Source organism: Phoca vitulina, unplaced genomic scaffold (assembly GCF_004348235.1).
Source record: "Phoca vitulina isolate PV1807 unplaced genomic scaffold, GSC_HSeal_1.0 scaffold3, whole genome shotgun sequence".
Lineage (NCBI taxonomy): Eukaryota > Metazoa > Chordata > Mammalia > Carnivora > Phocidae > Phoca > Phoca vitulina.
The window spans coordinates 87,273,728-87,286,741 of record NW_022589706.1 but is presented as its reverse complement, the minus strand read 5'-3'; the positions used below and the strand labels follow the sequence as shown (position 1 = coordinate 87,286,741).

The following is a 13,014-nucleotide window of genomic DNA, read 5'->3' as shown; positions in this document are numbered from 1 at the left end:
TCTCAAATAAATAAATCTTTTTTTTTTAATTTTATTTATTTATTTGACAGACAGAGAGAGTACAAGCAGGGGGAGCTGCAGGCAGAAGGAGAGGGAGAAGCAGACTCCCCGCTGAGCAGAGAGCCTGATGTGGGGCTCTATCCCGGGACCCTGGGATCATGACCTGAGCTGAAGGCAGACGCTCAACCGACTGAGCCACCCAGGCGCCACAATAAATAAATCTTTGAAAAAATGTTATATAAATGGAATCATACAGAATGTTGCCTTTTTAGATTGACTTTTTAAAAAGATTTTATTTATTTATTTGAGAGAGAGAATGAGAGACAGCACAAGCGGGGGGGAGGGTCAGGGGAAGAGGGAGAAGCAGGTTTCCCGCTGAACAGGGAGCCTGCAAGTGGGGCAGGGAGGGGATTGATCCTTGGGTCCCAGGATCACAACGGGAGTCCAAGGCAGATGCATAACCCTCTGAGCCACCCAGGCGCCACTGACTCTTTTTTTTTTAAACCAGAACATTTATTGTGTGAATCCTCGTTGTTGAAATGCTTAAGATGAATTGGATGTTACAACAGCTGCCCTTTTGGGTTTAGGTGTTGTTCCTTCTCAAAATCCAGGCCTGAATCTGTGAAATGCAATTTGTAGGTGCCTGATCTGATCTGTCGCGGTGGTATTTGGTCTTCTAGCCTTGGCACTCCAGTCACACGTCCGCTCCCACTTGGCAGGATAGCCGTATTGGCCACAGGCTGACTTCTGAAGGTGGTAGGTCTTAGACCACAGCAATGGCACAGCATGCATGTCTCATTGCAATGCTCTCCAGATGACGTCCCCTTCGTCATCTCGTTCCTGCAGCTGAGACCAAAGAGTTGAGATTGACATTTACTGTTCAGAGAAATTCCTTGGAGATTCAGCCAAGTTGTTGCATGCATCCGTAGGTCATTTCTATTGATTGCAGTGTAGTATAAGCCTTAATACCATAAGTAATGTGGTATTATCAGACACCACAGCATCTTCTATCACAACACATTTTAATAAATCAAATATAAGGGACTCTAAAAGTCCAGGGTCATGTTATGAAATTAATATAGGCCCAGCCTTGGTTTCAGGAGTGTGATGGCACGTTTGAGTAAGGTCCTGGATGAGATACAGGACAGTCTTTCCAATAGAAAATGTATAGTTAGAAAATATCATTGTGATTGCATGTTCTACCATTTGGTCAACACGATTTACTTTGACCTTCAGGGACAAAAACAGTAATCTTAGACTGAAAGACACCTCCAGAAGGCTTCTGACCTTCTTATCCACTGGGATATTTTCCAGTTCATCGAGGGCAACATGCCTGGTACATGAAGAGCCAACGTGAAAATCAGCTGAGTAGGTCAAACAGGTGAAGTACTCTTTTATAGACGTGCTCTAGTGTTTGAAACAACTCCTTATTGAAAGACAGGGAGTGTCATAGTGTCTTAAGGTAGTATTACTCCCCACTCCCTCCAATAGATAATAGTGACCATTCACAGTTAGGAAACTGTGAAGTAAAGGGAAGCCTGAAGGGGCGCCTGGGTGGCTCAGTCGTTAGGCGTCTGCCTTCTGCTCAGGTCATGATCCCAGGGTCCTGGAATCGAGCCCCGCATCAGGCTGCCCGCTCACTGGGAAGCCTGCTTCTCCCTCTCCCACTCCCCCTGCTTGTGTTCCCTCTCTCGCTGTGTCTCTCTCTGCCAAATAAATAAATAAAATCTTAAAAAAAAAAAGGAGGGGGGAAGCCTGAAGAGAACTACAAATTGAGGACACATTTCACCTCACAACTGCTGAAACAGCTATAGAAAGTGATTCAGAAAATGTGAAATAGTATTCCTTCAAAAAGCAGTTTTCTAGGGTGCCTGGGTGGCTCAGTTGGTTAAGCGACTGCCTCGGCTCAGGTCATGATCCTGGAGTCCTGGGATCGAGTCCCCCATCGGGCTCCCTGCTCAATGGGGAGTCTGCTTCACCCTCTGACTGTCTCCCCTCTCATGCTCTTTCTCACTCTCTCTCTCTAAAATAAATAAATTCTTAAAAAAAAAAAAAAGCAGTTTTCTAGGGGCGTCTGGCATAGTTGGTTAAGCATCTGACCCTTGGTTTTGGCTCAGGTCCTGATCTCAGGGTCATGAGATCGAGCCTCACATCTAGCCCCACATGGGGCTCCATGCTGGGCACGGAGTTTGCTTAAAAAGTTTCTCTCCCTCTCCCTGCCCCCCCCCCCGTTCTTTCTCTCTAAAATAAATAAATAAATTTCTTTAAAATTTTTATTTACTTATGTATTTATTTTTAAAGATTTTATTTACTTATTTGACAGAGAGAGCGGGAGAGCACAAGCAAGGGGAGTGGCAGGCAGAAGAAGTGGGACAAGCAGACTCCCTGCTGAGCAGGGAGCTCAATGTGGGGCTCAATCCCAGGACGCTGGGATCATGACCTGAGTCTAAGGCAGACGCTTAACCGACTGAGCCACCCAGGCGCCCCACTCTTTTTTCTTTAAAAGCACTTTTGTCAAAGAAGAAAGTAGAACAGAAAACAACTTTATAAAATATTTAAGAATTCTGCCATATGATAGAATTTCTTTTCCTAATAGATGTTGGCTCTTGGTGAGGTAACGAAGGGAACAAAATCAGAGGAAATCAAGTTAGATACAATTTTATAGATGAGAAAATATGCATTTGACCCTTTATGTTTTTTATCAATTAAAATGTGATCTAAGAATCTGTAAATTGGAGCAGAATATTCACAGGCAACTAGGAAAATTTGAATAGCAAATTTCCTTGGTTTGCAGATCGCACATAAATGTAACTTTGTAAACGTAGATAAGAGAGAACCGGAGAGAAATAAAGACTAATTTACCTCAGTGACAAAATAATGTCTAGATCCCCAAACAATTATTTTCCTGTTTATACTAAAAGTGTTTTATATGTTACTTAGCTTTTAAGATAAGTATCTCTATTTTCTTTTTCAGTTTGACATGTAAGCATAGATTCAGTGGGTGTCCTTGAAATAGTTTCTTCACTTCCATGCATCTTTTTTTTTCTTTAAGTGCAAAAGGGCATATGGAGAAAAATAATACTGAAAGACCAGGATGAGGATAAAACATCCTTTATAGGTCAACTATTCAGACCCAGTAAGCACCCCACACAGCATGACCAAAACCAACTTCAGCTGCTTCTCTCAGTGCAAACCACAGTGAAAACCAGAAATTCAGGGATTATCGGAATCTCCTTCTTCTCTTCCACCAATCTTCCCCACATCAGTTATTAAATTCTCTTCATACCAGTTTCTTTCTTAACAGTCCCTTTCTCTTTCTTCACAATGGCCACAATTTCAGGCTCTTGCCGCTTTTTTTCCATTTTACTGCAGGGACATCTTGACTGCTGTCTTCGGCTCTGACCCAGTGAGATCCCGTGATCTATCCTACAATGATCTTTCTGAAACAAAAGTCTAATCAGGGGGCACATCTGCCTGCACTCCTTCAAAGGCACTGCATTGGATTCAGAACAAAATCCAAACCCTTCAGTTTAAGGCACAAATCTCGTCACGGTCTGGTCCCCGCCTGTGGCTTTAGCACCATCAGCTACAGCACACACTGCACACAGTAGCCTGAGTATCTCTCTCTATTTTCCTCTGTCTTGCCTTCAAACACCCTGCTCCCTATGACTCTTTTAAGAATAGTCATGAACTCGGGGCGCCTGGGTGGCTCAGTCGTTAAGCGTCTGCCTTCAGCTCAGGTCATGGTCCCGGGATCCTGGGATCGAGCCCCGCATCGGGCTCCCTGCTCCACGGGAAGCCTGCTTCTCCCTCTCCCACTCCCCCTGCTTGTGTTCCTTCTCTCGCTGTGTCTCTCTCTCTGTCAAATAAATAAATAAAATCTTAAAAAAAAAATAGTCATGAACTCTAGGGCATTGGACTTTGTGACAACTATTTTTGCCTACTCAGGATAATTCCCTTCCTCCAAGGTTCTTTGGGTTCTGGATAGCAGTGGTATTAATGCACCAAATTTAGTGCCATTTTAAAAACTAGAATCCACCAAAATAGAAATTAATGTAGTAGTAAGATACAGTATTATGGGGGCGCCTGGCTGGCTCAGTCGGTAGAGCATGTGACTCCTGATCTCAGGGTCGTGAGTTCAAGCCCCACGTTGGGTGTGGAGTGTACTTTATTTTTTTAATTTTTTTTAAAGATTTTATTTATTTATTTGACAGAGAGAGACACAGTGAGAGAGGGAACACAAGCAGGGGGAGTGGGAGAGGGAGAAGCAGGCTTCCTGCGGGGCAGGGAGCCCAATGTGGGGCTCAATCCCAGGACTCTGGGGTCATGACCTGAGCCGAAGGCAGACGCCCAACAACTGAGCCACCCAGGCGCCCCTGGAGTCTACTTAAAAAAAAAAAAAAAGAATAAATAAATAAATAAAAGATGTGGTATTGTGAAAAGACAACTTGTAAAATCGATTTGATTTAAAAATCTGGTACAGTCTATGATACTCCTCAGTATACAGTGAAATGAAAAGAGCATGAGCTTTGGAAAAAGATAACCCAGGCTCAAATCCTTATTCACCCTTTGGGTAACAGCTATTCTCCCTTCATTTCATCTATAAAATCCTTACCCTGAAAAATGGAGACAAAAACACTCTTCTTACTATGTTGTGAATAGATTGAGATAATAACTTAAATAGTCAACTTACAAATTTGTAAGAGAGTAGCTGTCATTTGAAGCGGACTTACCACAACAAAATGAAAAATTTTTTAAAAGATAATAGTTGAACAGCAATGGCTTATTGGGCATTTTCTCTTGCAGAAACAAACTCCTCCAAAATAAGATGGGCATATATATCAGTAATTACAGAAAGCAAGCTAAAGCCTCAACAAAATGGTGGATCATTAATGTTTTACCAGGCAAATCTTGTAATCCCTTTTAAACAGATGCTATCGGTGCCTCTTTCCAACAGCCCTATAACCTCTGCTTAGCTGATTCCAGCCTTGCTCAGCCTGCTGGCCTGAGATCTCCCCTCCTTTACCCTATTTGATTGTCAACAAGCTTCAGGTCTTCCCTATAGACCACCAGGCCGTTTTTGGAGAAGGTGTTTTCTTGGTTTGTTTTGTTTTGTTTTTAATTCTGAGTTTGTGCTAAGCACTTTATATCCATTAATTCATTTAATCTAATGGGACAAGTATTATTTTGTGTTTTTTTTATGTTATCTTTATTTTTTTATTGAGGTATAACTGACAATATTGTATTAGTTTCCAGTGTATGACGTAATGATTCAATACTTATATATATTGCAAAATGATCACCACAATAGGTCTAGTCACCACATATAGTTACATATTTTTTTTCTCATGATGAAAGCTTTCTATAATTTATTCTCTTAGCAACTTTCAAATATACTAACACAGTATTATTTTTTTTTTTTTTAAGATTTCATTTACTTGACAGAGACACAGCGAGCGAGGGAACACAAGCAGGGGCAGAGGGAGAGGGAGAAGCAGGCTTCCCGCCAAGCAGTGAGCCCGATGCGGGGCTCGATCCCAGGACCCTGGGATCATGACCTGAGCCAAAGGCAGACGCTTAACGACTGAGCCACCCAGGCGCCCCCTAACACAGTAATACTAACAATATTTGCCATGCTGTACATTACATCCCTGTGACTTAACTTATTTTTTAACCGGAAGTTTGTAGCTTTTTTTTTTTAAGATTTTATTTTTAAGTAACCTCTACACCCAACGTGGGGCTCCAACTTATAACCCCCAGATCAAGAGTAGCATGCTCCACCAACTGAGCCGGCCAGGTGCCCCTGAAGTGTGTAGCTTTTGACCTCTACCTACTTTGCCAACCCCCACTCACCCCCTCAGACAGTTACTGATTTCACACACATTTTACAGAGAAATAACCTGAGGCAGAAGTTGAAGCCTGTGTTGTTCAATAGACTAAGCCAGTAGCACATGGGACAACTGCGCACTTGAAACATATCTGGGGTCCCTGGCCGGCTGGGTCGGCAGAGCATGCAGCTCTTGATCTCAGGGTTGTGAGTTTAAGTCCTACGTTGGGTGTGGTGCCTATTTTTTAAAAAAAGAAAGAAAAATGTGGTTTGTCTGAACTGAAATATACAGATGAAACACACATAGGATTTCAAAGATTTCAAATTAAAAGAATGTAAACTCTATCATTAATATTGCTTTACATTAGTTACATGTTGAAATAATATTTTGTGTATATTGGCGTAAGTAAAATATTTAACAAAATTAATTAAACTTGTTTCTTTAACTTTCTGTAACTTGGCTACTATAAAAATTTTAAATTACTTATGTGTCTCATGAGTAATATGTGTCTCATAAGCTTTTATGGGACAGCACTGGTTTAAGCAATTTGCTCAAGATCACTCTGATAATATCAGAGGCAGAGTGAGAACCAGGTGGTCTGACATCACACACACACCCCCCAACCCCCCCGGCATACACTCTTTACCCGTGTGCTCTGAGTCTGCATAAAGCCCTGAATGCCTTCAGCACATAGTAGAACCACAAATTCAGCGAATTTATATACTTTGGTCTTTTCCTTCTACGTTCACTACTAACATGCTCCCTACCTGTACCTCTGCTTCCTCCTAAAATACATGTTAAGTGAAGTAAGTCTAAAAATAAAATAGCGGTCTCTTAGATAGAGAGCCCACGTGGTACTGAAGTGATCCTTTTTTTACTTTAACCGTTTTAAGATGACACAGTTATTTAACCCACAATGTGTGAAAACCTGGAAAGGATAGGCCTACTGTGTAACTTGATATATTTCTGAATACAATGGGCTACTTTAGTCATGGACAGAAGATGGATTTGAGCCATTGGGTCAACATTTATTATGTTTAAGTTACATCTGAATTTTCTTTTGTAAAGATTTTATTTCTTTTAGAGATAGAGAAGGGGAGAGAGTGAGTGGGGAAAGGAGCAGGGGAAAGGGCCAAGCAGACTGTGCTGGACACGGAGCGCGACGCAGGCCTTGATCCCACAACCCTGAGATCATGACCTGAGCTGAAATCAAGAGTCAGGCACTTAGCCAACTGAGCCACCCAGGCGCCCCTAAGTTATACCTGCATTTTCTAGCAATTATCTTTTTTTTTTTTAAAGATTTTATTTATTTATTTGACAGAGAGAGACACAGCGAGAGAGGGAACACAAGCAGGGGGAGTGGGAGAGGGAGAAGCAGGCTCCCCACTGTGCAGGGAGTCCGACGCGGGGCTCGATCCCAGCACCCTGGGACCGTGACCTGAGCTGAAGGCAGACACTTAACCAACTGAGCCACCCAGGCGCCCCAAATGTTAGCCATTATTATTACAAAGTATCATTAAACTTTGGCTCACTGGCTTATTTAGTCCTCAGGACTCCTGTAAGAGAGAAGTGAGGTTCAGAAAAGTTAAATGATTTGTCAAAGTTTACACAGTTGCTGGAACAGCTGGACTGTAACACAGGCCTTCTGACTCAGAGCCAATGTTCTTAATTGCTATGCTCTCATTCAATAAATGCCTTTCTGTGTGCTTCCTTAATTGTGCAGATAAATAAGATTATCATTGAAAAAATTAAAAATACAGATAACAAGGGGAAAAAATAAAAACTATTTACAATCCAACTGGCTCTGACCTAGTAATATCTTGTTTAATTCTTCCAAATATTTTTCTACGGATTTATAAAAATGCAACATCTGCGGCACCTGCTTGGCTCAATCTGTGGAGCATGTGACTCTTGATCTCCGGGTCCTGAATTCTAGCCCCATGCTGGGGTGGAGGGTGGAGATTACTAAACAAACAAACAAACAAACAAACAAATGCAACATCTAATTTATTTAATTTAAATTAATAATATATTATATCTTTTTATGCCAATAAATGTGATTTTACTGTCTCTTTTTATTTTATGACTGCATAGAATTCTATTACACTAGTAAATTATTATTCCTTTTTGACTATTCAGATTGTTTCTATTTTTTATTTCATTGTAACATATGCAAGCTATGCTGTTATAAATACTCTTATAGTTGAATATTCTCACCCTTCATTAATTATGGCCTTCAAATACATTTTTAGTGCTTCAAAATGTATATGCAAAAATATACATTATTAAATATACATAGATTTTTACATATACATTTTGAAGCTTTTTTTAAAAAAGATTTTATTTGGGCACCTGGGTGGCTCAGTTGGTTAAGCTACTGCCTTCAGCTCAGGTCATGATCCTGGAGTCACTGGATCAAGTCCCGCATCAGGCTCCCTGCTCGGCAGGGAGTCTGCTTCTCCCTCTGACCCTCCCGACCCTCCCCCCTTTCATGTGCTCTCTCTCTCAGTCTCTCTCCCTCAAATAAATAAATAAAATCTTAAAAAAAAAAGATTTTATTTATTTTTTTGAGAGAGAGTGAGCACGGAGGGAGAGGGAGAAGCAGATTCCCTGCTGAGCAAGGAGCCCAACTCTGGGCTTAATCCCAGGACCCTGAGATCATGACCTAAGCCAAAGGCAGACGCTTGACCGACGGGGCCACCCAGGCGCCCCCATTTTGAAGCTTAAAATACATAATACAAATTTGGAAGATTTTACAAAATTGGACTCAAATGAATGGTGAGTATGAGTGGCCTTTTCACCATATATTTATAAACAGTGTGCATTGATTTTTAAATACCTTTGCCAATTTGATAGGTGAAATACTACATATTGTTTTAGTTGATTTTTTTTAATGACTAGTGAGGTTGTTCATATATTCATGGGTGCCTTTGCTTGGCAGAAATTGTTTTCCTCACTCATATATATATGTCTTTGTGATAAGAACGATAGCTGGTATTTGCTGAGCACATATTGTGTTTTAGGCATTATGCTAAGTTGTTTATAGACACTGATTTTTTTTTCTTTTCAAATTTTTATTTAAATTCTAGTTAGTTAACATATAGTATAATATTGGTTTCAGGAGAATTTAGTGACTCATCACTTATATATAACACCCAGTGCTCATCCTAACAAGTGCCCTCCTTAATGACCATCACCAATTTAGCCCATCCCCCACCCACCTCCCTCCATCAACACTTAATTTGTTCTCTATCACTGAGTCTCTTATGGTTTGTTTCTCTCTCTCTCTCTCTTTTTCCCCCTTCCAATATATTCATCTGTTTTGTTTCTTAAATTCCACATATGAGTGAAATCATATGGTGTTTGTCTTTCTCTGACTGACTTCACTTAGCACAGTACACTAGTTCCATCCATATCCTTCCAAATGGCAAGATTTCATTTTTTTTGATGGCTGAGTAGTATTCCATTGTATATATATATACCACATCTTCTTTATCCATTCATCAGTCAATGGACACTTGGTCTCTTTCCATAGTTTGGCTATTGTTGATAATGCTGCTATAAACATTGGGGTGCATGTACCCCTTTGAAGCCTTCGAAGCTATATTTTTGTATCCTTGTATGTATATTAGGTGCAAATACCTAGTAGTGCAATTGCTAGGTCATAGGGTAGTTCTATTTTTAATAGATACTATCTTATTTAACTTCTACAACAAGCCTACTAGTTACCTGCTATTATTATTCCCATTTTACAGACAAGAATGCTGAAGTTTGGAGAGGTTAAGTCCATTGACCAAGATCACAAAGCCAGTGAAGTGCTGAATAATCTTGGAATATGTACATTAATAAGGATCATAATATTCAGTCCACCTAAATTGTCTGAAACAATTATATGGAGCATGCTCTGTGGAACCAGTGTTTCCAGGTAATTATTAAGAATGCAGTAAGGAGACTGAAATCAAATTTTAGGTCCTCATCATATTCATAGAGACACAACCTCAGAAAAATATCAAGCAATGACTACTACCATATTTCTTCTGTCATAAGCTATATATAATTTTCAGTATAGAATAATGTTAATCCATCCATCTATCTATCTATGTATCTGTGTATCTATCTATATTTTAAGTAAGCTCTAGACCCAACGTGGGGCTTGAATTCATGACTCCAAGATCAAGAATCACATGCTCTACCGACTGAGCCAGTCAGGTGCCCCTCAAAATATTTTTTAAATGCAATCAGTCAAAATATTCCTAATTTGGTACACAAGGTACATTATAGTACCTTATATACCAGATGTCTAGTAGCTGTCATTGTACAACTCCACTTAACACATTATCTTATAGCACTAGGACATTTTGGAACTTTTCAGCTTTTTTTTTTTTTTGGTTTTATTAAAGCACGGGGACAGGACCCGTGGGCAGAAGGAGCTGCCCGGAACTTTTCAGCTTTCAAACCTGAAATTAAAGAAGAAATGAACTTAAGTTACCCTTATTACTAATCCTTGAGATAATTCAGAGGGAAGAATTTATCATTAATCTTTTGACAGTTACTAATTGTGTTGTAATGTTCAAAAAATTATTTTTGTGTATAGCAGGGAAAAAATAAGAAAATCTCTTGCTTTAATGGAGCTTAACATACTTACCGGGGAGATGGAAGGGGAGAAAGATGTTGCAAATGAATAGATATTATTTCAGGTAGTTAAAGTGGCTCTGAAGAAGAAAAAGAGGGCAAAGTCACAGAAAATGCCGGGAGAGTAATGGATGGGAATAGTGCTATTTTTAATAGAAGGATCTGGGAAGTCCCCTCTGATATGCTGACATTTGCACAGGCACCTAAATGAAGTGATGGAACAAGCCTTGCAGTTATTTTGGGAAAGAGCATTTCAGGCAGAGAGAAAACCAGGTGCAAAGGACCTCGGGCAGGAGAAAAAAGCTAAGGTAGCCAGAATGGAGTGAAAAGAGGTAGAAGATGAGGTTAGAGGGAAGTGGGGAGGGGCCAGGTGCAAAGGGCCTGACTGGCCACTTTTGATCATTTTGATTGACACTGAATATCATTGGAGGTTTAGAGCTCAGGAGTTATACATTCTGAGTCACGCTTTTACTGCTCTATAAAGATTAGACTGTAGGCAGCAAGAATGAAGGTAGGGAGGCCAGCTCAGAGGTTATTACACGTGTCCAGTTGTGCAAGTATGGTAGTTCAGACTAGGATGGTATCAGTGTAGGTGACAAAAAAGGTTAGATTTGGGTTGTTTATACAGGTAAGGCTGACAAATTCTGAGAATGATTTGGGTATGAAATATGGAGACAAGATAGCAGTTAAAGTGGCCTAACTACATAGGGCCTCGTCTTATTTCATTTATTTATGTGTTCTTTTTTTTTTTAAGATTTTTTAAAAATTTATTTATTTGACAGAGAGAGAGACAGAGAGCACAAGTGGGGAGGAGAGGGAGAAGGAGGTTCCCCGTGGAGCAGGGAGCCTGATGCAGGGCTCCATCCCAGGACCCTGGGATCATGACCTGAGCTGAAGGCAGATGCTTAACCGACTGAGCCACCCAGGCACCCCATGTGTTAATTCTTTTATAGATTTATTTATCCAGTATGTCTGCAGGCCGACAGAATGCCAATAAATGTGGTGGATGCTGGAAAGGCAAGGAAAGAAAACCTTTCTGTCTAGCAGATTTTAGAAGCATATTTTTCAATCACTTTTTTCCTTATTATAAAACTAATATTTACTAAAGATATTTTGAGAGGGAGAAGTAGCATGATAATGCTTGTCTAATACAAAGTATCTACATTCCAATTTCAATAACTATTCCCCTTGCTTCCTCTTCCAATTCTTCCTCATTATAAATAGCACTGAAGAATGAATGAATGAATGAATGAATGACATTTAAGGAGTGCTCCTTTTTTTGGATTGTAGTATTAAATCATAATTTTATTTATTTATTTAGTTAAGATTTTATTTTTAAGTAATCTCTGTATGGGGCTCGAACTTACAACCCCAAGATCAAGAGTTGCACGCTCTGTTGACTGAGTTTGCCAGGGGCCTGCATTCGTTATTTTTCATCCAACAATCCAAATCTAAAATTATGATCTAAGGGGCATCTGGCTGGCTCAGTCAGTAGAGTGTGCGTCTCTTGGTCTCAGGGTCATTGAGTTCTAGCCCCATGTTGAGGGCGGAGATTATTAAAAATAAAAATGAATGTTTTGTCTAATACCTTGAAATTTATTTTATTTTTTTTAAAGATTTTATTTATTTATTTGACAGAGAGAGACACAGCGAGAGAGGGAACACAAGCAGGGGGAGCGGGAGAGGGAGAAGCAGGCTCGCCGTGGAGCAGGGAGCCCGATGTGGGGCTGATCCCAGGACCCTGGGATCATGACCTGAGCTGAAGGCAGACGCTTAATGACTAAGCCACCCAGGCACCCCCTTGAAATTTATTTTAATTATGTCTCTCTGTTCCATATTTGTATGACTAAGACAAAAATTCAACTGAACTTGGCAAACATAAAGTTTTATGGAGGCCAAAGCTCTTAAATTCTCAGTGAAAATTCCCACAAGAACAATCTTTCTCAAATTATTTGATTGATATATGAAAAGATAGTTATTTAAAAACTTTTATTACTGACTTCACTATATTTCATATCGAAAGTAATACACTTATTTTAAAAATTTTAGAAATACAGAAAGAAAGAAGTAGGAAAAACAGCTTACTCATTGTCCCACTCCCCAGTCAACTACCATGGATAGACTATTGGTAGATTTCTTTCCAGTTACTTTTTAAATCTTTTTTAATGCTTAGATTACTTTTATTTTTTAAAAAAATCTTATTTGTACTACTATAAATACAATTTTACATCCTGACTTTTTTTTTTTTTAAGATTTTATTTATTTATTTGACGGAGAGAGACACAGTGAGAGCAGGAACACAAGCAAGGGGAGTGGGGGAGGGAGAAGCAGGCTTCCCACTGAGTAGGGAGCCCGATGCAGGGCTCAATCCCAGGACCTTGGGATCATGACCTGAGCCGAAGGCAGACGCTTAACGACTGAGCCACCCAGGTGCCCCCATCCTGACTTATTCATTTGACATTTTTCCAACCAGCTTTCACAAAAATACTTTTTTTTAATTTTTTATTTATTTATTTATTTATTTATTTATTTATTTATTTATTACTTTTTTTTT

General features: G+C 39.8%; 1 non-coding gene and 1 pseudogene across 1 annotated transcript; one reads left to right on the top strand and one right to left on the bottom strand.

The window, feature by feature from the left end:
* Positions 1-543: 543 nt before the first annotated feature.
* LOC116628548 lies at positions 544-833 on the bottom strand (annotated as a pseudogene).
* Positions 834-4,084: 3,251 nt separating this feature from the next.
* TRNAR-CCU lies at positions 4,085-4,157 on the top strand. Its single transcript has one exon. It is a non-coding gene; the product is annotated as a tRNA-Arg (tRNA).
* Positions 4,158-13,014: the final 8,857 nt, after the last annotated feature.